Genomic DNA, 26178 nt, shown 5'->3' on the forward strand with positions numbered 1-26178 from the left:
GAGCTCCCTTAGACTGTCCTCATTCTTTTTAATTCTTTTTTCTTTTATCTATTCAGCTTGGGTGATTTCCTTTAGTGTTTCATCCAGCTCACTGATCCATTCTTCTGTATTATCGACTCTGCTATTGAGTCCCTCTAGTGAATTTTTCATTTCCAGTATTGTATTCTTCATTCCTGATTCGTTCTTTTATATATTTTCCAATTCTTTGTTGATGCTCTCACTGAGTTCATCCATTCTTCTCCCAAGATCAGAGAGCATCCTTATGACTTTTTGTTTGAACGCTTTGTCAGTAGATTGTTTATTTCTGTTCTGTTAGTTCTTTTCTGGGGTTTTGTCTTGTTCCCTTACTTGGAACATGTTCCTTTATCTCTTCATTTTGACTCTTTCTCTGTGCTTATATCTATGTGTTAGGTAGGTCAGCTACATCTCCTGATCTGGGAGAGGTGGCCTTATGTAAGAGATGCTTTATGAGGCCTAGGAGTGTGCTTCCCTCTTGTCACCAGTTCCACATGTTCCAGGAGTGTCCCCTCTGTGGGTATATGCTTCTCCCTGTTGTAGCAGGGTTGCTCTTGCTATAGGTGCCCAGGGAGGCTAGGCCTTACTCCCAGCCAGCTGGTTGTAATGCTCAGCTGGAGTGTGGCTGCTATCGACCCTTCAGTCACTTTATGGAGGATGGGGAGCCCCAGCACAGTTGGCTGCAAGGTCTAATGCCACATTCCTGTTGCAGTTTTTCTGTTAATGAGTAGGCCCCCAGTGTGGCTGGTTGGTAGATTCAGGAGCTTATAGTTGCTGTAGGCCTCCAGCCTGCAAGGTCATTGTCAGCTCTCTTAGGACTGCAGCTGAGTGGGGCTGGCCCCAGGCATGGGAGTGCCCAATTGTTTCAGGCTTTGGAAGGTGGAGCTGACACCCTATGTGGCTGTTTGAGAAGTACAAGTCTGCTGCAGCTGATAAGCCCCTCCACCCAGAAGGCCACACACCCTGTCAACACAGTCCTGCCCCATGAGTGTGCCCTGGCCCACTGAAGTGGACCCAGTTGCCCTACTACAGAGGCCTCACACACTCCACCAACACCCCACACACTCTACCCACTCCTCACACATACCCTGCCCTGCAGAGGGTAGACCCCCTCACCTGGCTGCAGAGGTTCTAGGCACCACACCTATGCAGGTCCACAAGTTACCTGAGGGCTTGCTCTTGGGTGGGGCCAGTCCCTAGGGTGGGCTGCCTTCCCTGTCTGAGCTGGATTAAATCAGTGCTCTACTGAGTATGGCAGACCCTGGGCTAACAGGCCAGGGGAGGACCTCCAATGGCATCTGCCAGCATCTGTGACAGCACTCCTATACTAGGTCACAATAGTGGCTTCCGCCAATGTCTCAGTCCCTGGAGAGGCTTCACCCCACCCCAGATGCACCCAGAGCCTATCAAGTGAGTCTCCTTTCCCCAAAGGACTGTATACCTTTCTTTATGGTGATTTAGATTGCTTTCCAAAATGGATGAATTTGTGCATAGGCCCTTTAAGAGCCAGCTTTTTTTCCCTTATGTCCAATAGCTTTTCTGGGGATATTCTCCATTGCTGTTGGTAGCCAGCATAGCAAGATATTTTGACACTCATCTCAGTTGTGCTGAGTCCAAAAGCTGCTTGTAGAGGTAACGCTCCCCCATTCAGATACCCTGCTCTTCCAGGGCAGGCTGCATACCTTAGGATTGCTCCTAGCCAGCTGTGAGACACCACAACTTGCAAAAGTGGTTTTTTTTCTCTCCAGAAAGGAATTTCTGCCTCTTCCACCTCAATCAGCACTGTCCCTTGTTGTGGGGTTCTTTTTATCCAGTTTTCAGTTCTCTCTCAGGGGTAATTGTTCCAAGAGTAGTTGTAAATTGGTTGTGTCCATGGGAGGAGGTGAGTTCAGAGTCCACTTACAGTGCCATCTTGACACTGTCCTCTTCTTCAATAAATCTTATGAATTAGAAATTCAGCCTGGGAAAAAAAGAATTCTAAGGAAAGAAGTTAATTTAAACATATTTAATAACTATTAAGTTCAGTGTTCATGACCACTTTATCATGTACTTTTTACAACAGCTCTGAGAGGAGAGTAATATTATTTAAATTTTACATGTGAGGAAAGTGAAGCTCAGAAAGATAAAAAGACATGCTAATGTTTATATAATCCAAAGGAGGCTGTATCTGTCTTGTTCATCTCTAGATTCCAAATGCTCAAGATGTTCTCTTGCACACAAATAATTCCTTTGCAATAAGTTTGCAATAACCAAGTTTTTAACAAACTAATGAATTTATGTTTTTGTGCTTGCCTCTAAATCCCAAGCTCTGTATTTATGATATCAAAAAGGTTGTGGATTTGGTAAATTCTGACATATTTGTTGTGCAGAAGTAGCTTAAAGCTGGCTTGCTCCTCATGAAATTTGAAAGAAGTGTTAACTCTAAACAGCAGGGAAGACCTAGAAGAATTGCCTGTCACAACAGGGAATGGAAGACAAATATGTATCTTCAATAATGATTTAGGTCACTGTTTTCCAAAATTCAATCCAAAGAACTTCCACAAGATATCATTATGTGTTCTATTTCTTCTCTTTCTTCCATTCTTTGTTTGTTGTATGTGTGTGGTTGGGGTATTCTGCAATCAAATGTGTTTGGGAAATGCTGGTTTAAACAAAATCTCTTTACTGTGACTTTAAAAATGCTAAAATACATCATGATTCTCCACGGATGGATATATTCAGGATCATTTGCCAACAGAAGTTAGCCACAGAACTCCTTTTCTCATAACAACTCCAAAACATGCTTTGGGAAACACTCTTAAGAGTATGTGTGTATTTGAGGTCTTTCTTATAGGTTCCTAAGGGAAATTTGAGTATGTTGTGATAAATTCCTAAATTTAAGAATGCTGTCAAGAATGGATTATTTCCATATGTTCTTTAGTATGTTGGAGGGATTGGGTAGTGTGATGATGGATCTAATGCATGATAATGTTTCTACTCTTGTATCTTGGAGCTTAAAATCTGGTGCCTCATTATCGAGTTCTTTTCCATTCATTTGGGAATCCAATTGTGAGTGAGACATCTCAGATATACGTTTACAATGTGCAGTGAACATTTATTGTGCTTTTCTAACCATGCCCTTCACCCATTCTTCTGATAACAGCATCCACTTTCTTTGGGGAACTGCCTTTCCTCATCTTTGTGTGATTCTAGTGGGCATGCCAAATTCCCAACCATGGGGCTGGGCAAGTGACACAAGCTTGGTAAATCACAGTTTACATTCATTTTGCCAGGAATTAGTGTAGTGGAGAGCATGTAGTCCAAGCCAGGCCAATCAGAGTCTTTCCCAAAGCTCTTTTGATTTGGACCCAAGGAGAAGAGGTCTTCCATGTTATGTTCTAGAAGCTGGAAAGATATCTCTGGAGCTACCAGTGACCACATTCCCCATATATCAACAAATGAAAAAAAGATAGCTAACCATGCGAAAGACTAAAGGTGTTGAGAGACAAATAGAGATGAGAGGGACAGAACAGAACACGAGAGAGTAAGAAAGAGAGAAAGAGAGAGAGCAGAGGAGAGCAAGAGCTGACAACATTTTCTGAATCTTTGCTTTTGGTCATGTCTGAAATACGGGTGAACTCAGACTTCCCAGTTATATGACTCAATGCATCCTTTTTTTCTACTTAACTAGTTTAAGTTTCTGATGCTTACAATAAAAACAAAGCCAGTCACTACAGTGTCAGGGTGGTTTTTAGGTAGTGTTCTAGAGAAAATATATTCTTTTACCTAATTTGGTAGGTATCTGGGTGCTGAGGGGCAGTGTGAATGACAAGACACTGTAAGTTTTTAAATTTATAAAATAGTCCTATTAAGACAAGATCTTGAGGAAAAATATAATCCAACTCCCTGATTTTTCAGGTGAAGAAACTGAGGCATAGAAAGCTGAAGTGACTTTTCTAAAAATGTAACATCTACTTAAGTAGTACAACCAGGACTAAGGTCAAGTCCATATTCCTTTCCATTGTAACATATTTTCCAATTTTGTCCTCATTCTTCCCCCCACAAAGAAAGTGAGTAGGATATGGCATTGTGTATTGGGAGGCAGTTGATGTTGGTAGAAAGAATATTGGACTTAGAGTAGTAAGTCTGAGTTTGAATCCCAGGTCTGTCATTTCCTTAGGCAAGTTACTTAACCTCACTGAACCTGAGTTTTCTTGCACAGAAAATGAGCCTAATAATACATATCCTGCATACTTCAAATGATGATTTCTGTAAAAGCACTTTGCAAACTCTACAACACTATTCAAGAGATATTCTAAAAATTATTCTCTGTCATCATAAATATGCTTTATTTTCCTATTTTGTAGAATGAAGGTTTTATAACTCATTTCAGGGGCAGTTACCTCTTTATCCATATAGGGTAATGACCTTATATTTTGCAGTAACTGTTTCATCTTACTCTCACACTGGGAAATACAGCCAACCTAATAGCCACAGGGCATGTTTAATTCTAGATGTGCATTTCAGGGCGGTAGTATAAACACATGCTACAATTGATAGGACCTGTGCAATTTTTCTGATCCATATCCCTGAGGGCTGGGTCAGTTGACAGAATTCTGTTTTCTCAGAAACCCTAGCACACTGAGTGAGGCTTGATTTTTCTAAATAAAAAATCATTCTTATTGAATACTTTTATACTATAAAATCAGCATGATCATTCTCTTTTTAAGATTCTAAGAGGGAGGATGGATGCAAGCTGCCAACCTAAATCCCCTCAGAAATGTTCGTTAATATATCTCAAGTGATATAATTATAGAAAAATTTCAGGATATGTGTATGTGGAGAGGAAACATTTTTATTACTGTTTCCAAAATCAGGTGCCTTTTCTGCAGTAGATTATTCATCTCTACTCCAATAACATCAGAATTGGCCTTGTGACTTGATGGACCAATGAAGTTTGAGCAGAAGTGACACATGACACTTTTGAACAGAAGCTTTAAGAACCATCAGCTGATTCTGCCCTCTTCCTTTGCCCTCTGCCTTGATACTGATACTATCCCAGATTGGAGATACTCCTGGAGCCTGAGTCCCAGAGTGAAGAGCTGAAGCCAAACTCAGTGAAGATTTAACACAGCTGAGAACTGCACCTTCATTAATGTGAGCCTCTACATTTTGAGGTCTTTTGTTACTGAAGTGTAATTTGGCCTAAGCTTACTGACACAGTGTGTGATGATATGCTAAATACACTGAGCTATCATACATCAGTGATGTTTCCTTTCCAGTACAGATGGAGAGAATGAACTATAAGGAAGAGACCCAATCAAGAAGAAAGAAAAGAAACATGCACTGAGGAAATGACATACTTGTCAATAATTTATTGTTAGTTCTTTTCATTCTTCACTTATTTTTAAATAGATAAAATTCAAAGATTTTTAATGATAATCCAAATATTTTACAGCTTCCGGTCATAGAATAAAGGTATCCAAACCCTTCTAAACTGAGAATTCTAATACCAATCCATAGACATTCTTTGAGGTGGAAAATAAATCCCAATCACACACTGGCGCTATTGGCTTTTCTTGCATTTAACCGGAAAGAGTAACTGAAATTCCCTTTTTGAATTCCCCCCTGCCCCCACCATAAATTCCCTCAGTGAGCCATCTTTCCTCTCTCTTTGCAAGTACATTTGTACAATGTCACTTGGCCATCAAGAAGTTCCTCCAAAGCTTTAATCACCAAACAGTACGCGGATTCTAATGGACAGTAGATTTAAAATCCAATTTGAATAGCTATCAATTTCACATAGAAATCTGGGCAATGCATATTTGATTGCACTATTATCTGTTCTTTGTCTCTCATTAAAAGGCAAAGGATGAACATGCATGCCCTCCCCATGAAGAAAATTGATTTGAAACATAAAGTATAAAGTTTGCCTCAAATGCCTTTTAAATTGTGTATCTCCAAGAAAACCCTCAAATCAAAATAAAGAGGAATACGTGAAACAATTTCCAATATGACCTAACTTATTTCTTAATCTCTCAGTCCAGTGGCGTAATATCAGCTCACCACAAACTATGCCTGGTTTATACAATTTAGGCACATTCCATTGTAATTTTTTAATAGATTACATCAAGAAAAAAATGCAGAATCATTAAAGATAAAGAAGCTCCAACCCTCTGAGCTCCTTTGTTGTATTTATATCTTAAGAAATTGTGTCTTTAGTTGCGAATTAAAAATGAGTTGTCAGGTTCCCTTAATAATTAATGTTTAAATGAACAACTGTTTCAAGTACAACACATTCCATTTAATGTTAAACAGCGTTATATTTACTGTAATTCCACCTTTCATCCTAATGTCAACCTTTAAATCTTTAATGCTTTAATCACACTTCTTTTTCTGATATCCCTTGTGAGTTCCTCAAACCAATGCCCACTCTTTTGTGAGAAGGTGGGCATTTTATGCTGCAAGGGTTAGTCAGCAGCAATTGTTAATTATTAAGGAAAACAAAATGCAGCTGCTGGAAAATTGTGTTTGTTCCCAGCAGGGCATGTTACCTTTAATCTCTACTGACACTAAGGCAAGTGAAGTCATAAAAGGGAGATAATGCATTTCAAGAACATGGCCCCATAGAAAATTAAAGAATTTCCTATAAAATTAACGAGCCTAATTACCAGATAATGTCTGCATTTGCCTTTCAGTAAGTTATCCACCTTTCTGATAGAGAGCTGGAAAGAGGGGAAGCAGTGGGGTGAGGCCCCAAGCATCAGCTTAGCTGCTGGTTGGGTGGAGCCAAGAGAAACAAGAATCAAACTTTGTACCACAGGGCTTCTATTTCACCTAGAAACTGATGTCGATGCAAATAATCCATAATCAATCTACAGATCAAAGTTGGGGTGAGTTTATTATGAGCCAGGTCTGAGGACTATAGCCTGGGGCTTTCCTTCCCCAAGGAAGGACGGGCACCAAAGAAGTGGGGTGTACAGAGTGGTAATATACCATCTTGGAACAAAGAGCATACATCACATATGACAGCATTACCTCTTGTACTGCTGTCACGAGATGCTTAGCAGACACAGCATGTCAGTGGTCAGCAGGTCAGCAGTCACAAGGTATGCACAGCAGGTCTGTGATTAATCCTTAGTTTCCAGGAAGAGATACTAATACTTAAGGAAATGCCGATATGGGGGAAGCTACATCCCTCTTTAAAGGCATCATTCTTGTCTTTGGGACGTTGTAAATGTTTAAAGCAGATGTACAATGCATGCTTAACAGGCCATGTCAGACTCTTTTGGAAAAACAAGGTCAGGCCAAATTAGTTTTACACCAAATGGCGTCCTCATATGCTCCAATATATCCTATTGCTTTTCACTTATTTATCACTGATGAGAGGATGAGGGCTAATTTTTTTAAGAATGTGCTGTCTGCAAGGTAACACACTAGGCGATGCCTATTTCAGCTCTGTTACTTACCATGTTTGGGGCCTTAAGCCATTACTTCACCTGAGACTTAATTTCCTCACCTTTAACATGGGTTATTCCAAGGATTAGTTTAAGATATTTTATGTAAAGCTCTTAGTACAATGCTTGGAGCCAAAAAATTGTGCGCTAAATATTACCCAAGTAGTTTTTTAATCATCACTGCAATTCTAAGAATTAGATACTATTATCTCCACTATCATTATCTCCCAATTCAAACAGCTGGTATGTAGAAGACACAAATTGTGAACTTGTGTCTCTTGGGCTACAAAGATCGAACTAAGATTGTGTCTTAGATGCGTCAAATGGACCGTTTCCTCCCCTAAAACAGATGAATAATAAGTGAATAAAGATTTACCCCCCTTCATCAATAGGTAAACTTTGTTTGTAACTTAATGTTTACAGAAATTCAAGTGGGAAAGATGACTGTATGGCAATTTCAAGATGGAAGAGTCTCTATGAACAGACCCTCAAAGCAGCCTGAATTTCCATATTCTTAAATGCCTGCTTTGCATTGGCCAAAACCTGCAGCCTCATTCTGGAGTCGAAAGCCACAATTATCATCCCAAAATGAATCTAGAGTAATGTACAATAAAGACAATTGTACAAAGCCTAAAAACGCTTTGAAAAGTTTTCAGAGTTAACTGAGCTTCATAATGCTTCTAGGGAGGAGAGAATCTTACTGGGTCAGACTCCTTGGGCCCCAGGAATTGATAAGAATCTAACCATTATAAATCACCTTGAAAATTTGTTGACTCATGGATATTCTACTCAGAAAGAAATGCACGTATGTACTTAGGTTAAGAATCCTATATCAATCTTGCTTTTGACCCAGTGAATTGTTAGAGTTTAACCTCTAAGTTAGTCTCTTTGAAACCTAAATCCAAGACAACTATAAATCAGAGAAAGATTTTTAATACTATCCTCAGCCCATGAGGCTTCCCTGAGGATTGGGGTTGACCCTGATGTGCCCAGTGGTGCACAGCTAGCTGCTGAACACTCCCTGGGGGGCTGTGGATGCCATAGCACGGTATCTGATCAGAATCGGGGAATCGGCACCCACTGTCCTGGGATATCTAGCCCAACCTAATGGTCCAGCCTCAGAAGCTGTATCTTTTCAGCACTCCACATATGCTGGTCAGATGAATTACTACTAATATCTTACATAAAATATATCTTAATATGAATTTTTTATTCACGTGAGATTAAGTATATATGAAAGCCTTTTTATAAATTATAAGGCACTATATGCAAGCCATAGTTAAAATTTCTCGAACTTTTTATTTCAAGAGGAAGATGGAGAAAAGCCTAAGAAATTAACATTTTCCATTATTTCATTAAATCCTCATGGCAACCTTCAATAATAACTCTGTTTTACACTTAAAGAAATACACATCATAGATGTTTAAAAGTTTCTCCTTAATATCCTAAAAATGTTTACCACACTTCTCCATGATGCAAAGTTTAAATAAATTGCTGACGTATGAAACTTGGGCAGAATATTCCTTAATGAAGATATTCCTTACCAATTTTAGCTTGATCTTGTGCCAATAAGGGGAAAACTGTACTCAGCAGCCGCACTTGCTCAGCTGAAGGAGAATATTCCTTGATGATCAGAACCTGTGCAACACGAGACAAGTCTTAGCGGTTAAAATCATGATCTTCAGATTCAGATACACCTGGATTCAGATCCCATTTCTCCCACTTACTAAGTGTGTGACCCTGGAAAATTTACTTAATGTCTCAAAGCCCCATTTGCTTCGTTACTAAAAGGGAAACATATTTCTCATGAGGCTGTCGTGCTGATTAAAAGTAAGAGATGCAGGTTAAGTGCTTAGCGTAGGTCTGACAGTAAGCCATCTCTGTATGTTATCATTTGTTCTGTCATTTATCATGTATTTATGGCATACCTCCTATGAATCCCTTTAACATTTCTGGAAAATGGAAATTCCAGGAGGGTTGAAGTGACCCGTTATGACAGGCTACTCTGTCTTTCTTGAGTTTTATCTTCTTTTTCTTGAGCTTTATCCCCTTGGCTCTACTTCCACTCATACTGCATTTCTCCTTTCATTTCTCCAGACAGAGCAGGCTGCCTGTTCAGGATGAAGGGGAACAGAGACAAATGAGGCAAAGTGCCTGCCCCAGTGACCTCAATGTTTAGTGAGACAGAGCAGAAAACGTCAGGGATTACCTTACACACGGTGCTATCGGGGCCCAGGGAAGAAGCAGGGAGATCGTTCCCTTAGCTGGGGTGGGTGAAGAACTATGGGGAGTTTGACACAGGAAGCAAGGTATCATGTGCAGAGGTGGTTGCGGGTGAGGCTAGTGAGGTAGCCAGAGGGCAAACCATGAAGGCACAATAAATCCCAAGAACCTGGAGTTCACTCTGAAGGAAATGAAGAATTAACAATGTGGGGAGGGAGATGACTAAAGGAAGGAGAAGAGTAGAAGATGACTTTCAAGGGTGAGGCTGGAGTCATAGAGGGTGGAGATGCCAGGGCCTGAGATAGAGATAGACATGGAAGAGTGGATTTAGAGAAAGGGAATGACATCAGTCTGTAACACACTGAACAGGAGGTTTGTAAGGATGTTGAATGGCACTTGCTTCTTTTTTTCCATCTAAAAAGGGAATTTGAGGTGTGCACCCCATTATTCATTTGCCAGGCCTGCAACAACAAGGTACAACAAACTCGGTGGCTTAAAACAACAGAAATTTATTTTCTCACAGTTCTTGAGGCTAGAAGTCCAAAATCAATGTGTTGGCAGGCCATGCTCCCCTCTGAAGGCTCTAGGGCAAAATCCTTCCTTGCCTCTTCCTAGCTGGGAGTGGTTGCCAAAAATCCTTGGCATTCCTGGGCTTGTAGATGCATCACTCCAATCTCTGCCTCCATCTTCACATGGCATTCTTCTCTCCCAGGTCTTTGTGGCCAAATTTCCCTCTTCTTACTAAGTTACCAGTCACTGGGTTAGGGCCCACCCTAATCCAGTATGACTTCATCTTAACTTGGTTACATCTGCAAAGACCCTGCTTCCAGATAAGGTCACACTCAGAGGTTCTGGTGGACAAGAGTTGGGGGAGGGGGTCACTATTCCATCCATTATAACCCCTGCATCCCATTTATGAGGGTTTCATAAGTGGTTGATGGGTTTGAAGACTCGCAGAAACCACGCACACTACCTATGCAAGACTACCACTTGATAGAGGCCACCAGAAGCACAGAGACCAGAATGAGCAAGAGTCTGCCCAGGAGTTCAAGAAAATCTCAGTCTTCCCTGTCCGTCTTCCTGCCCAGACCCTGTAGACCTTAGGGAAAGAGATGTCCCGGGAGTCAACATAAACTCTTGGAGTAGGAGAGGAAAAGAGAGTTGACTAAAGCCACTCTCCTCACTTAAATGGTTGAGGGGAGAGTTTTGAATTAAATATGGGATTATGGTTATAAACTAGATTGGACTAAGTTTTAATAACTGATAATGGCTAAAAAGTTATGAAATCTTTCCAGATGTCATGAGAGGGCAAAAAGTGAGATTTAAAATAGTACAGTGGAAGACAGTTATTGGAAAATAAAATTCACATCTATACTCCAAAATATGGATAGAGGGCTCCTGATTACAGGCATTCAGGAGATGTCTAATTAGGCTGAGATATCACAATGAAGGCATGGCCAAAGGCCTTAACTGAACCCATGGGAATAGAGGAAGATACCTCAACAAGGTGATCTCTACCATGTCTGTTAGGCAGGACCTAAGAGTAGCCCCAGAGAGAATTTCACTCAGAGTGAAAATAAGAAAAGTTCTCATGTTCAGGAAGAAAAAGCAAGCCCCAGAGGACTTGTATGACACTGACCTCCTTCTCTCTGTCTGCCTTTTCCTTGTCTTTTTGCCATCTGCAAAGGAATTTATGTTTCACACAGTAACATTCTCCTTTCCTCCTCAAAGCTCTTTCTCCAACCCAGTCATGATAAATTCCGATAGAGACTATTTGTCCTCTTTTAAAATACTCAGCGTCACTTTTCAAATAGCTCCCCTCCTCAACCTGCTCACCCTGCCAGTCAACAACATTCCCGAAAGACACCCATTATATGCAGAACAGGGTACCAAGAGCCAAACTAGAAAATTGAAAAGTGAAAAAGAAGACTAGAGCAGATCAAAATGAGGAAACTGCTTAGCTATCGTTTCAATACCCTCTGGTTATCCAAGTAGCTATTCCAAGTGTACTGTTTGAACTGGGGTTCACCACGAGCTACATTTTTAAAAGTCTGCTTTTCTAGTATCATCATGCCAGCTAGAGTTACTTATTTCATTCCAGCTCAGTAGGAATCCACAAGCTGCATAAAAAGACATTAAGGAATATTTATAAGATGGCAAACACTACCACATGTATGGGAAAGAATAATATTGTGCATTGCTCATTACAAACATGATTATTTTGTGTATGTAACGGATGTGTTCTTAAGGCACAGTGGGTTGTTTGAAGTTTACAAGTTTGTTATGGATTGATTTATTCATGAAATGCTTTGTTTCTATGACAACTTTATTGGTTTGCCTGTGGTCTAAATACATATAGGCATGGCAGGAATTCCATGGTACAAAACAAATTACACACTACCCCCTGAATCACTTGCTGCCTTTAGGGAGTGTAGCGAAAGGATTTCCAACCAGGGCAGACATCACCATACACAGGGCCAGCATTAGAGAGATCACATAATAAAGAGGAAAAGGGCTTTTTAAAGAGAACAACTTAAAAGTCTCCAACGGCCTCCAACTCTGTAATATAAGGAAAGATGGAAATGAGCAATGAAATGCCCAACATAAGATAAGAGAAATACAATCTACCCACAATGCTGAGGTTTTTATTTAAGAAAAAACACTGATCAAAGACCCTTATTTCCTGCTATAAATAATACCCCTTGAAGGATACCATTAATATTCACAACAGTTGTGTAACTACAAAAGAAACTGAGAATTGTTGTTTAGAGAAAATAATAATGGGTTTTTGGAAGATAAAAGGAAAAGGTGGAAAAGAAAAAAGAGAGAAAGAAAGGTATTTACTGTGGACCAAGGATAATCAAGGAGGGAATGGCTCTTAGCTATCCAGTGAAACTTAAGTCGAGGAAACTATGCCTGAGGAGACTTAGACCCTGTGAAAGCTGGAAAAGAGAGAGCAGAATTGAAAGAACGTTCCTCATATTACCCCAGAAATGCATGCCCGTGTGTACATGGGAGCAAAAATTAAAATGAGGAAGATTATTTAGAATAAAATTGTTACTCTACATAAATTCAAAGAATGCCATGTTACATAATGAAAGTAGTCTTATATATAGCTAGATAGTGTGAATTTAAATAAAAAATATGCATGAAGCAAGATGCATTTTCCCAAAATCATTATTTTATATTTTTGTAGAAGCTACTTCAAATTTTATGCTCTTATTTTCATTTCCACAGACATTTTTTTGTGCTGGTAAATGTACAAGATTGATTTTAAGGTATATGATTGCCCATGCAACTTTCTCTTGCAATCAGTTCCTCTCTCCATTTCTCTGCAAAGGGGCTGGATTAGACAACCCTAGGTCCATCATGTGACAGTGCCATCATGGCCACTACAGATTGAGTCAGAGTCAAACTTCTGACCGAGGGAAACCAATCCATTCATGTGCCAGCAACTAATTAGTTGCTTTCAATAAATTGCATATTCAGAAAATAATGGGGGTAGGGGGACAGCACCAAATGAAAGCTCATGTCAAGTGAGATATGGGGCAGCCATTATCAGCAATGGTGCACCAATGTCATTCTCTAGAGAGAAGTCAACACAGTGGAGCTGGTGCAGGAGAGAACATAGACCACATAGGCTACGAAAGAGATGAAGGGAAATGGAGAGAGTAGTTGCCTTAGTCCCTGATGGCTCTAGTTCCCAAAAGGTTTGGTTACAATTTATTTCTCTGAGAATACTATGCCTTTCTAGTAAATTATTTCTTTGAGCTAACTTGGGGGAATTTCTCTTCCCTGCCACTAAAGAGCCTTGATTAAACTGTATAATCTTATTGTGTCATTCCTAACAATGGTTAATTCACATTTTCAATGGAAGTATATTATTTGTGGAGAACTATATCAACTATTGACACAACACAGTTACAGAATTCCGGTAACTAACATGAAAAAAAAAACTGCAGCACGTACCAGACATCATCAGTGCATTGCTTAGTTGTCATTAGCTGACTTCCTTGATGGTCCAGGTGGTCTAAATATCAATCAGTGGTAAAATTTCAAAGCAGTATAGATGGCATTGATTTTTGTGGCAGCAAAGCAATGCTGTATACATTTTATATATTACATAGGGCATAATAGTCTTTATTTGTTGCATTTGATATTGTCTAGTTCAATGAAATTTGGTAGATGAAACACCCTAGAAACAATTTCTTCCTAAAAACTTAGAACACACGTATATTTATATTGTAGTTTGTAAAAACTGTACTTGTGTGATTGAACCCAGAATATGTGAACAGACAATAATTGAACGTTCCATATCTTGACTTTAGACTTCAGGGTGTTTGCTGTGAAGAGCTTGCCACTCAGTCTTATGAGGCTACGCCCACGACAAATTAGGAAATTGCCACTGATATACCAACACATTTCTCTTGAATTCAAACCTCTCCCAATTTTGAAAGGAAATCAGTAAACGTATTAATGTTTGTATCTCATCAAAATCAGTTTCATAATTTGACTCAAAAACACAGAAATAAAATGAGTAGAATTCCAGGTGAACTGAATACTGAATTTTTCTTGGGAAAATTAAGGTGCTATGGTCAATAAGTTATTCATGTATTCTTTTAACAAAGATTGTTTGAGACCCTACAACGTGCACACACTTTCTCCACCTTGTAGATCACCCATCACTGGGAGAAACAGACAATAAATAAGTAAACAAATCAATAAGATCCTGACAAATGGTGATAAGTGCTAGGTAGGAAATCAATGTGGGGCTAAGACAGATAAAAATAGAGAGGGGGAGAGAAATTACTTTAGGTAGAATAGAGAGTGGTTTCTAAGCTGAGCCCTGAAGGGTAAGAAGAATTTAGCTGTGGGGGAAAGGGTGTGGAAAGGGAGAGAAACATCCTAAAACAGAGGGAAACAGTGGGTAAAAAAAAAAAAGGTCTTGGGGCAAGAGGGAGCTTGGTATGTTTGAGAAATAGTAATAGTAATATTCATAGCTATCACTGTTCTAAGTACTTTACTTCTGTTACATCATTTAACTGAGAGAAGACTAGTGTGGCTGGCACATGAAAAGTCCTTAAAATATATTTATTGAACAAATGGATTTTAAAAATAGCTGTCTACATCCTGTAGAATTCTAATTACTCATCCATGTGATGCAAAATATAGGATTGGAAAGGGCCCTGGCATGTGAATATTGAAAAAGATACTCAGATGACACTGATACACACCCCTGCTATCTAAATAAATACCACTGCTCTAAGTGATGAGTCAATTTTCAAAGTGCAGCTTCCGGAATCGATTTTTTTACTTCGTAGTCACAACCAAAAAACTTGTCTGGATAAAGACCCACCACTTTGCACAACTCCAGGGGGCACCATTCACATCATATTCTTTGTGAACTGTGCCCCCTGGAATTTTGTATCGCAGTGGCCGGGGCTGATTAAGCTTTATTTCCGCAGAGGTCATTGGGATACAAAGTAGATGTGTCTGGCTTACATAATCACGTTTACTTCTGAAGATAAAAAAGAAAAGAGAAGAAAAGTTAAATCTCCTTAGAAGAGGCTCATAGAGAATCCTTCTGGGGAACACATACCATATGAACATTTTATCTCAACACTTTAGTGCCTGAACCATTTTGCTAATTTGACATGGGAAGCGCTAATAAGATAAAAAGCTCAGGCGTCCTTATCCCATTAGCACTTCCTCTATAGTTTTTCTGACCCACATTCTGACCTGATCTCTCTCATATTCCCCATGGCTTGTATTGTACTGATTAAAACCTTCATCCTTTTGAAAAGATGTTGAGGAATTGACTGGATTTAACTAAAATTTCCAGCTTAAATTACTGCGTGATTTTTAGCTGATCAGAACCCATTTAGCATAGGCGGCAGTGGCCAAGTCAGGGGATAGGCGACAGAGTAGAGAAAAGATATAAACAGAAGGAGCCAGTTAATAGGCAATTAAAGCTTCATTGCCTTCCCACCACCACAAAGCTCCTTATCTAGATGCACAAATGCGAGGAAGAAAGCCAGGCAGTTGAAATCTTATTTCTTTTCCTTGGCCTTTTCACAGTTTTCTTTTTTGTTTTTTATTTTTCAGATTCATCTGCATTCATTCAGAACTCATATTTTTCAACCCCCTTGCCTTATCTCTGACTGGACTCTTTTATAATTTCTTTTTATTAGAAACATGCCAGTATATTTTAGAGAAAAATAATGACGGGTTATGGCTGTATTGATGCCTATCGCTCTAAGTGAAACACAATCCCTCTTAGCTCTTCTCCTGCCAGGGTACACAGCCAGGCTTCAGTTATTTCCTGTTCTAATTACCACGACCATCTACTTCTTGGCCTTTGTTTCCCATCTTTTCTCCTTCTTGTCTTTCCTGCCAAGTCAATTTTCCTTTCACGTAGAGACCATGTCGATGTATTCCTCGGATCTTGACACAAGCTTCTCTAATATTTATGCTCCAACTTAGGACTCTGTCACCTTCAAGGCTCTTTTCTACTTCCGGCACCTTGTTTTCTCTCTCTCCATTCAACTTAGGCCTTAGTGCCTTAGCACCCAGTCTTTCCTCTCCTCCTGTTCCCAGTTTAATGATATCTTATGTAGATAGGAGGCCTGCTCATCTTTATTCTATTCATCGAGCAGAGCACAGTACCACCGAATAGGAGACCTGCACCCCATCCAGCAGGAGTGTTCACGTCACAGAGGTGCACTGGGGCACCGGAAGTTCAGGCAGCTGGTTCACAGTCATCCTGCTGGATGTGGCAGAGGCCGGGGGAGAACGTAGGTCTCCTGATTCTCCCTTAGGGCTCTTTTCTTCTTCCCCAGTAGTTTCCAATGTTTCCAAGCATGAGGACCCCTTCTTGACATTAAAATTTTTAAAAAGAGACTTCTGGGTAGCTTGAGAACATTTGTTTATTTATTTTTCCTAACAAAAGTCTATCTAAAGTTGTTGTAAAGGATACAAAGATATAAATCCATAATACCTCACGGAGAAAAAAAAAGCATCAGAGGATGACAGAATTTCACCAAATTCTGGAAAATAGAAGTGTTTTGAAAAGTAATTATTGATGAATCAGGAGCAGAAAAAATCATAGCCTAGCACTAGGAGTCTCTAAACATTTTTGAATATTTTAAATAAACACTATATATGTATGTGTATATATAGATATATCTTATTTATTACCAAATTTTCTAATAATTATATAACATATATTGTTAACTAAAAAATAAAAATTGTATTAGAAGAAACAGGCACTATTTTAAAATTAAGCAGTTCTGTATAATGGAAGTCACATTTTTATTTTGGAGTGACTAAATGTTCAAAAAATTAGTGCAAATTCAGGAATATTTTAAAATAAATTTCTAATTTTTTAATCAAAGAGGATCAGCATACATGTGAAACACAATATATATGTATTAGAGGTCATTTTGTCAATATGTGGATATCGTTTGATGTCCAGTGGTTGACCAGACCACTTGCAATAACTTGTTAGTTATTGCACTTTGGGAATCGCAACTCCAGACTATTCTGTCAATCTGTTCAAGAGCTTAATGACTAACTACTTGAATCCAGTTAGAACTGGAAAATACCAGAAGAGTCCAATTCCTCTTGGCAAAACATGAAACCTCAGCCAAAGAAGACAATATTTCTTTGTAGGACTCAGTGCCAATAGATTTACTTGGGTTGGAGGAGATTTGAGCGTTGGAGGCAGAATGTAGAAGTGAAGGAGCCAGTGAGCAGAGAGACCATTTACCCACAGAAAGAGAAGTAGAATTCAATAACAAAACAATGTGTTTGAACAATGCAGAAAGCTCATCAAGATCATCTTTAGGAGACTCGGCTTAATCGGTGCCAAGTCAGGCTCCATTTTCTTACTTTAAATAGTTCAAATAATTCGATTTTTGACTTTTACTTATTTATATAATAATAATTTTAGTTATCTAGGTAATTTTGGAATAATTTTCCCTGAATAAATTAGATAATTGTCTTCATACCCCAGTTGATTATGAGAGAGAATGGCAGACCTGTTCCAATAGTGAATTACACTGTAGGCAGCATTCCCATTTTCTCCACCCTTTCAGTCAGGCCCAGCCTTTTTCTACACCAGTGCGTAAGGGACACTTACCCAGCCAACCAGCTTCAGTTCTGGCTCCTTGAACTCATGCTTTTGGGATCCTTGTATTTTCACCATCTGTGTAATGATATTAATTGATAGATTCCAGATCTTGAAAGTCTCTTGGTTGAAGAATATTGACTAAAATGGCTTAATTCTGTATTCAAGCCAAAAACAAAACATTTTTCTTCCTTGAAAATCTCTCTAATTGGAAAACCTTTATATACCTTGTCTCTGATGCAACTCTGAGTTACTATTACTCTCAACTTCTTTAAAAGCGCATTTCTCTCTTTTTCTCCCTCTCTCTCTCCCCCTCTCTATTTCATCTGTATTTCTGACTGTCTTAATCTTTTGGTGCTCGAATTTCAACATAAGGTATGAGAGCTATGATCATGTCAGAATTTTGAAATTTTTTCTCATGGTGGTCATGTCTATCTTAATCTGTAGCCTTATAATGAAGAGAAAGATTTTTATGTAAGTGTAACCAAGAAGTAAGAAAATAAGTACACTCAAACTCTATTTGTTCTACTTAAGAAATAAGTCGTTTGCAGTCAGATCAATAGATAAAAGGAGTCCACTTGAAGGAACAACCCAGTGAGTTAAACTTAAAGAAACACAGAGCTTTCAGAAAGAGTTACTATTTGACGAATGTTTTCTCCTTGTACGTGACAAATGTCAACAAAAATGAAGATAAGTCATATGGAGCACAAGCTGATTATGGGCAGAGCAGTGACTGTTAGACTATCATAATGGTACCACATTTCTGCAAAATTTTGGAAATATTTTACTTTTTTTTCAATCAAAACAAGCTATGGTAACAAAAAAGCAAAAGAAGTTGTTTCTTTTTCATGCCACAAGTCAAGTGTGGGTCTGTGGATTGGGGTTGGAGGGTGCAGGCTCCGCTCATCCTAGTGACTCAGAGATCCAGGCTGGTGGAAGCTCCATCTCAACACTCACTTGCATGATCGCCTCAGCAGGGAAAAGAAAGCACACTGGCCACGACGATTCTTTCTGGAAATGACACACAACATTCCCATTCAGGGATGTTCTAGAAAATGTTCATCAATCAGACCTTTGAGGAAAAGAACCACTGATCTGTAGTATTGGCACATATCTGAGTGTAAATATTCCCAGCGTGACTGATTTCAAGTTACCAACATGATGAGCATGGAGTTAGGAACATACAGACCATCATATAGTATTTTCACCACATAAGGACAATAGACAGAAATACCCTCAAGAACTATAGTAAAAAGTAGTGAAAGAATTAGGAAGTGATGCTTTCTGAGTATTTATTTTCCTTGTTTTAATTTCTTAGTTTATATAATTTAGTTGTTAATTATGGCTATTTTCAACTGCTGGCTCACCAAGTTTGCGCTGGTCAGAGCCGGCTCAAGCCAGCTCCACTCCTATCTCTAAGGTGAGCAGGGACTGCGACCTGCTCTGCATCTACAACGACTGCTGTAGTTTCCCTGGGAGCCTTGACAACCAATTTCAAGTCATATTTATTTTTCAAAATTCTAGTGAGAAATTGAAGACAGGTTAATGAGACTTAGGCAGAAGAGTAGATAATTTAGGATTACTCAGTGAATAGCTCAGTTAGCTAACACTAATCTGTAAGCTACTTGAGGACCAGGAGCAAATTTCTTCAGGTTTGAACTCTTAGTCTCCAGTGCAGTACCTGGCCTACTTAGGTTCTCAATAGATGTTTGTATGGATGAACTAAAGTTAGCAGTATATACTATTTTCTGATTCGTGTTTAATCTTTCAGTTCTATATACCGCAAAGATGCTAAAATATCATTATGCTGATGCACTATTAAGACGTTAAAATATTAGATGCTGTAACTACTTTAGAATGAAGGAGCAATTTCTTTGGCCCTTTTGACTATGAAAAGACTTTACTTTTATTATTATCAATCTCAGACATTGCAATTAGTATGGGTGGGCATGCTTTCTGTCCTCCTGTGATTGTAAAATATGAATGCTTTGCCATCCGATCTAAGCACAGATGTGGTGCATGCATGTATTTGCTAAAGTAACAATGGAATTGAGAGTAAGTTTGGTCTGCTTCTAACCTGTGCTCCATTCATTTTGCCAACATCCATTGCCTGAAATTGTCATAGGTTGGTAAGATCATCTGACTAAAATCTGAGGATTTTTTCATCATTGCTGCCTTTTTATTTTAATCATTTTTTTTTTTAGGAAGATTAGCCCTGAGCTAACATCTGCCAATACTCCTGTTTTTGCTGAGGAAGACTGGCCCTGAGCTCACATCCATGCCCATCTTCCTCTACTTTATACATGGGACACCTACCACAGCATGGCTTGCCAAGTGGTACCATGTCGGCACCTGGATTCCGAACTGGCGAACCCCAGGCCCCCGAAGCGGAACATGTGCACTTAATTGCTGTGCCACCAGGCCTTCTTTCTTTCCTCCTTCCCTCCTTCCTTCCTTCCACCCCCTCTCTCTTTTCTTTTACTTTTATTCTTATCATTTTGCACAGGTTTGGCTAACATACCAGTGTTATAAAATTTTCTGCACTTCTAGGAGTACAACAAGCTCATGAACTTGACCTTATTCTTCCGGCACTTCTAGTAGGAGCCCACTTTGTTCTTAAAATCTTTAAAGCATTACTATCATAGGAAATTTTTTCTACAAATAAAAGTGCATTTGTTCCCCTCAACACCCAGGAATTTTTCAGAAGCAAAGCAATTTGCTTAAAAATGAAAAAAGGATTTTCTTACGTGATTCAGTCAGGGTCCAATTCGAGAAGCAGAACCGTGTACATATGTGTATCTCACACACGTTTACGTATAAAGGGATTTAACCTTATGCAATTGTGAGAGCCGGTTAAGCTGTCTCTGTAAGGCTGCTGTCTTTGTGTCTGATATTAGGGCTTGAAGTCCATAGTGCAGGCAGTCATCAAGGGAAGATGGATGTAACATGGGATATCAAGCGTAAGCTGGAAGCCACAGGCATAAGCTGGAAACCCTCAAAAACAGAGTGAAACTCATGATTTGTTGTTACCTTTGACTTTGTTGGTACAGGTGACGTGCAGAAGCCAGGGCCCTTCATCATGTTACTATGGACTTGGCCCAAGAGTTGCAGAAGCCGAAGGAGGATCCAGAGGAAAGTTGAGCATTTGCAGGCCCAGCCCCTGCCTCATGCCAGGGAGGTGAGTCAGCAGATTAGCATAACGTGTGTGAGCTATAAAATGGCTGCTGCTTCCCTTCTGCTTTCCAAATCTCACAAGAATCTACCCTAACCAGAAACACGTACCAAAGGGAATTCTGGGAACTGAATTTGGCCTAGCCGAGTTGATACACTATAAAGCCACCACAGCTTGTATACGAGTCATTCTTGCAATCCCCCTTTTCTCTACCCCTACATCCACTCTAACGTAAGTTCTATCAATTCTACCTCCAAAGGATATTTTGAATTCATCTTTTCCTTTCCATCTCTATTTCCACTTTCTAGAACAAGCCACCGTTTTCTCTCAACTGGACTCCTGCAATCAGTTCAATTGTTCTGCCTTCATTTACTCTTGCACATCTCCAGCCTTTCTCTGAAAAGCAGCTAGACAAAGCTGGGCATCCCTCTGCCTCTTTAAAACCTATCAAATCTTCTTATTACACAGAAAATAAAATCCACATTCCATGATAGCACGATGCCCAACACGATTCATGATCTCACCTCAGCGTCATCTCTGACCACTTTCCTTAAACCCTCTAATTGTGTTCCCACTTCAGGCCTTGGCACATACAGTTCTCTTTGTCTGGAATTATATTCTCTCAGGTTTTCAGTATTCTATCTTCTTTCATTGTTCTGTCTTCAGAAATGACACATTCTCAGAAAAGTGTTCCTTGAACACATAATTTAAAATGGATACTCCCAGGACCAGCCTGGTGGCATAGCAGTTGGGTTCATGCACTCTACTTTGGCAGCCTGGGGTTCACAGATTCAGATCCTGGGCACAGACCTAAGCACCACTCATCAGGCCATGCTGTGGCAGGCATCCCACATACAAAATAGAGGAAGATGGGCATGGATGTTAGCTCAGGGCCAATCTTCCTAACCAAAATAAATAAATAAATAAAATGGATACCCCCCCTTCAATTCTCTTAATGTTTCTTCTCATAATACTATGTTTTTTTTCATTTATTTATAGTTTGTAATTATATAATTATTTGTATCCTCTTTTAGAATATCTGCCCTGCCTTCCCCCATAAGACTATACATTTTTATAAGGACAGAAGCCATAACTTTTCTGTCTACCGCTATATCCCTAAAATCTAACTCCGTACCTGGTAGTAAGTGGTTAATAAATGGATGTGAAATCCACAAATGAAGGTGGTATTCCCAGACTGAATGTATTTGTACCAAATAACCAGCTTAATTTCACAAGCAAGAAAAAAATAGAGAAGAGATATATTTACAATTTTAATAGGAGCAGCAAGACTGTTTCAGAGATTTATGTCACATCCACTAAATGATTACATCATGCAATCATTAAAATGATGGTTTTTGTAAAAAATCATGTGGAAATAGAGAAACCACTTATGATATAATGTTAAATTAAAACTAGGATAAAATATATTTAATATGATTTTAACCATAACTATCTGTTGTAAAAAGATATATGGGAAAGCAAGGGAAAGAAAACGTATCAACATGCGAGTATTGCTTTATTGAGACATAAGATTATGCTATTATCCCTTGTTTTCTAAACTTTCGGTGACAATAGAAGGCAAAAATAGAAATGTCTGATATTTTTATGTCATCAGTTTACAGAATAGTTTCACAAATATTATTTTAAATGATACTCAGTAATCCTACCGCATGGCTAAAACTATGTATGAAATCCCCATTTGACAATCAGGAAACTGAAGATCACAGAGATCGTTAGTTGCCAAAGTCATGCAATGGTCATGGTAGAGCCGATATTCTAACTAAGCCAGACTCTTATGATGGCAATTCCAAAGCCCTTTTTACCTTATCCCACTGCCTTCTAGACAATGCCATATATTAGGGCAGTAGAACACTGAAGGCCATGGCTTAGTACAAGGATGGCAATGATGGTGCCACTTCCCACCTCCACACCAGAGGAACAACTGCTGATCCATTGTGGTACTCTTTCCTGCTGAGCCCAGAGGTAACTCCAGAATGCTTCCTAACACAAAGCTCCAGCAGTCACTACTGATGTGATACATGTCGACTATTGAGAATTTAAGCCCATCTCAAAAAGAAGAGAACAAAAGCAGTGCAACTGGATAGAAGAGTATGACTGAGGCCAAAAAACATGGTCAAATTTGTTGGAAATGAAAACAAGTATGCTTAGTGACCAACAGATTTATGAAATAATCATTTGGATTCTATACAGATAATGGGAATAATAAACAGTATTGAAATACTGAAATGTAATGGTCGGGATGTACTAAGGAGTGGCCAGGATATTAGCAACTATAAATTATGTACAGTGGGAAACATGTTAAATATTATCTGTCATATGTGTTATGGTTGATACAGGGGTTGAAAATCAATGATAAGAAAAATAAGTGCTATAGAATATGGTGAAGTTCAGGAAATGGTGAGTTCATTGTGATAATCTGGAAAGCTTTCATATGGGTATACTGGAACTTAAGACACACGCTAAAAGAAGAGCATTATTCAAATAAGAAATAAGACAAAGGAAAGACATTCCAGGTGAAGGAAGTGGTGATGTACCAGGTATGCAGAGCATGGATTCTACACTGGAAAAGTAGGTTAAATAAGATACTCTAAGAATAGTGAGTAGAACCCAAATCTTACGATCTTAGAATTTAAGACTGAGGAGAAATTTCATGTACTGTGATCATTACTTTTGGTCCTATCCCTTCATATTGTAAATGAGTCTGAGAATCAGAGAGATTACATTATTTGACTGTGATTATATGCCAGGTAGAAACCGAGTAAATAATATAATCCAGTTCTCCTAACTCCCACTCTAACGTTTCTTCCCCTTCCCTACATGACTTTCAGTTTAGTTGGACATGAAGAATGGTGCGAGAAGAGGCAGCCATTGCTTCAGCAGAAAGAGTTTGAATTTTCTTCTTTAAGTAATGGAGAACCATTGAATATTTTAGAGCACCATAGTAACATAAGGAAAATTTTATGTTAGAAAGATTATTCTGAAGGTGGTGTCCTGGGCATGGAAGGATCATGAAGAATACTTTGGAGATTTTGCAATTGTCCAGGTCTGAAACAGTTAGGGCCTCAATAAGAGTCATAGTTGTAAACATGGGGAAAAGAGCAGATAAAATGCAAGGAATACATCTACAGGATTTGGTATTAATTAGATATTGGAAGTCAGAAGAAAGGGAAATTCAAATTCATATATATATATATAGCATGTTAGTGTATATACAAATATACATACATATACTAGTATGATAAAGGGTCAAAAGTAGCAAAGATTTATTTAAGTATGAATAGTCAGGAAGATGGTGAATGTGCTTTGACATGTTCTGATTGGGGTAAATCTGTGATACTCAAATGCAAACATCTTCAAATAGCAAGAAATGTGGGTTATGTTAAAAGAATAACAAGATTGAAGATAGAGTTGACATGAAATGAGATCCTAGCTAAAGCAGAATCTAGAAAGACATTATTAGTAGACAACTGAAAGTACCTTAGGACAAAAGTACATTGAAACAGAACAGGAGCTTCTAAGTAAAAAAAGGACAAGCGCTATAAGCAATGGATAGCTCAATAAAAATTGATTTATTCTTCAGCACCTTACTGGGGTAGATAAAACTACATTATTTTGAGGTAAAATGACAACATTAGAAGACTCTGCTCTTCATACAGACATTTTACAACTCCAAATGTCTCTTCCATCTGTCACAAAAGTGGGTGGAACATACTGTACCATCTTAGAAATTTGAGGGCATTTATATAAAAAGTACTTGGGCAAATGGCAATTTCTATCACAGTAGAAACAGATGTAAAATTGTATAGTATTCCGGGAGGCTCAGAATTTTTCCTTAGAATAAATTTGCTAAAGCAGTAGTCGCAATCTGAAAGAGGCAAAGGAGGTTCTGAGTCATATTTATGTTAAAGGACATAAACCCTTTATTGCATTTGATCCAGTAGAATGGGAGAGGAGTTGGCAGCAAGATGGGGAAAAGCCCAGGCAAAGCTGTTTCCAGGGTGAACGTTTTGGAACTGAGGTGGAGACGTTAATTTATAGTTTTGCCTCCCTCAGAGGGTGTTGCGAGCTAGAGAAAGCTGCAATTTCAGTACATTGGCTGAGGGCAGACGGGACCTCGATACTGGTAGACCCATCCAGTCTCTCTCTTTACTTTCCCAAGTGATGGAGTAGTTGATAGATTTCTGTTTCTTTAGATCTAGGGTTTCTATTCCAGATCTTTCACCAACATTGAATTTATCTTAAAATTCCAGTGTAATGTAGAGCAATATATGTGAGGAAAAAATAGAAAAAAGGAAATATTTTCTTTCAAGGATATATTTCTTTTGAATTCAAATTTGGTAATTTGTAAATTTAGATATTGCCTCTGCCTCTTTTGTTTTAATTCCTCCTGAATTTTAAAAGCATTTCTTGTGGAGTTATTTTTCAAAAAATTAATTTAGAAAGTTTGACCCACTTTTAAGTTAAGTTCTTCTTTTATTTTTCTCTGGAAACTAAAATTAGATGTTTGGATTTCTGTTTAATAAACACAAACATTCAGGCGTGTGGTTTGAACATGAGCAACAACTTCTGTTTGGTAACTGGCATTTTTCCTCTTTCTGGTGAATCACATTTGTACAGCTGAATTTAGAAACTCTTTACTAGAAACATTGCCAATCTTAATATTATACTTTTAATATTTCAAAAAGCCACCGATTTAGAATAGTAGAAAGAAAAGGTCATGGCAACTAAAAATGACACTGAGGTGAAATAGCTGGAATCGCCTTGCTTTTCCCTTAAACAGAAAGTAAAACGACAGTTGGATCAGAGGCCTCATTCACATTTGATAAGCTCTAGATCTTAAAGGATTTTCTAAATGTATTTCCATTTATTTCTGATGAAATGGTGACTATACGGTAGGAGTTCAATAAATATTTTTAGAATAAAAGAAAAGGAGAAGAGAACCAATATATATATTACATTTTTAAAAGTGGAAATATACAGATTGAGTTTTCCTTTTAAAGACATGAAACTCAAAAATCAAAATGAAAGCTTTGTCAGGTGTAAACCTTGTAATGAAATGTTTAGCTTGATGCCAAGTCCAATGTGTTGCCAATTCACTTATCTGTGTTAGCAACTCTATTTTATTTAAAGAAAACACCTTTTTAAATGTTTCCTTGTATTTATCCACTTGTCCTAAAAATGAG

General features: G+C 38.6%; 1 long non-coding RNA gene across 1 annotated transcript in view; it reads right to left on the reverse strand.

Annotated features, from left to right (window-relative positions):
* Positions 1-18417, reverse strand: part of LOC138924329 (uncharacterized) — a 51871-nt gene extending 33454 nt beyond the window's left edge. Inside the window, exons 1-3 of the long non-coding RNA XR_011439334.1 lie at positions 17815-18417; positions 9380-9562; positions 8996-9089 (exon numbers count right to left, since the gene is read on the reverse strand). This is a non-coding gene — a long non-coding RNA (uncharacterized lncRNA). The remainder of the gene's footprint in view (positions 1-8995; positions 9090-9379; positions 9563-17814) is intronic.
* Between the last annotated feature and the right edge of the window lie 7761 nt (positions 18418-26178).

This window comes from Equus caballus, chromosome 5 (genome assembly GCF_041296265.1).
Source record: "Equus caballus isolate H_3958 breed thoroughbred chromosome 5, TB-T2T, whole genome shotgun sequence".
Taxonomy (NCBI): Eukaryota; Metazoa; Chordata; class Mammalia; order Perissodactyla; family Equidae; genus Equus; species Equus caballus.